This window comes from Prosopis cineraria, unplaced genomic scaffold (assembly GCF_029017545.1).
Source record: "Prosopis cineraria cultivar Desert tree isolate PC_DT_omini unplaced genomic scaffold, ASM2901754v1 PC5, whole genome shotgun sequence".
NCBI lineage: Eukaryota > Viridiplantae > Streptophyta > Magnoliopsida > Fabales > Fabaceae > Prosopis > Prosopis cineraria.
The window spans coordinates 19,754,027-19,755,016 of NW_026555336.1; the positions used below are offsets into that span (position 1 = coordinate 19,754,027).

Genomic DNA, 990 nt, shown 5'->3' on the forward strand with positions numbered 1-990 from the left:
GATTTGCATTTTAGTTTAGTTTGTTCTTTGTTCTTAATTTTCTTGAGCTTGATTAGTGCATGACCCGAAGAAAACATACCTCTTTTGTTGAATTAGATCTAGAAATTGAAAGAACTATTTCTAGATTGAGAAGATCACAACCTATTCTTGATTCTCATTTGGTTTGTAATTCAACAATGGAAGGTATCTTAGGACATGAGCATGTGCATAATGAGGGCTATGGGAATGGGAATGAGAATTTGCATGATGATGGCCATGTTAATAATGAATTTGAAGGCTTGCATAACCCTAGAGAGGAGAGGAGCATTAGGCAATTAACTCAACCTAATTGGCATGATAATCCTTATGGCTTATATGTTCCTCCTACTAATGTTCAATTTGAAATTAAATCCTCTTTGATTAATGCATTGCCTAAATTTCATGGGTTACGGGGAGAGGATTGCCATAGGTTTTTGCATACTTTCCTATTGGTTTGTGATACTATGAAGCCTATGCATGTAAATGTTGATGATGTTCAAGCTAAGGCTTTTGTATTTTCTCTTGAAGGTTTTGCAAAGGAGTGGTATTTCAACTACCCTTCTTATGTGAAAGTGAGCACATGGGCCGAGCTAAGAAGACTCTTCTTAGATAAATTCTTTCCAAATTCCAAGGTCACCAGTTTGAGAAAGCAAATCTATGGGGTCCAACAAGGAGAGGATGAGAGTCTCTATGAGTATTGGACTAGATTCCAAGGCCTTTTGGCTAAATGCCCACACCATCAAATTTCTAGTGAGAATTTAGTCCAATATTTCTATGAGGGCTTGATTCCAAGAGACAAAGTTAACATTGATGCCGCTAGTGGTGGATGCTTGATTGACCTCACTTCCTTAAAGGCTTGGGAACTAATTGACAAGATGGCTTCAAGTGGTGCTCAATACTCTACAAGGGAAAAGAGAAATGTGAATATGGTAGGTTCCTCAGTTCTTAATGATTCATATGTGGACTTGCTAG

The 990-nt window shown here is 37.6% G+C and overlaps 1 non-coding gene across 1 annotated transcript; it reads right to left on the reverse strand.

The window, feature by feature from the left end:
- Nucleotides 1-656: 656 nt before the first annotated feature.
- Nucleotides 657-763, reverse strand: LOC129312242 (small nucleolar RNA R71). Its single transcript, XR_008593489.1, has one exon. It is a non-coding gene; the product is annotated as a small nucleolar RNA R71 (small nucleolar RNA).
- Between the last annotated feature and the right edge of the window lie 227 nt (nucleotides 764-990).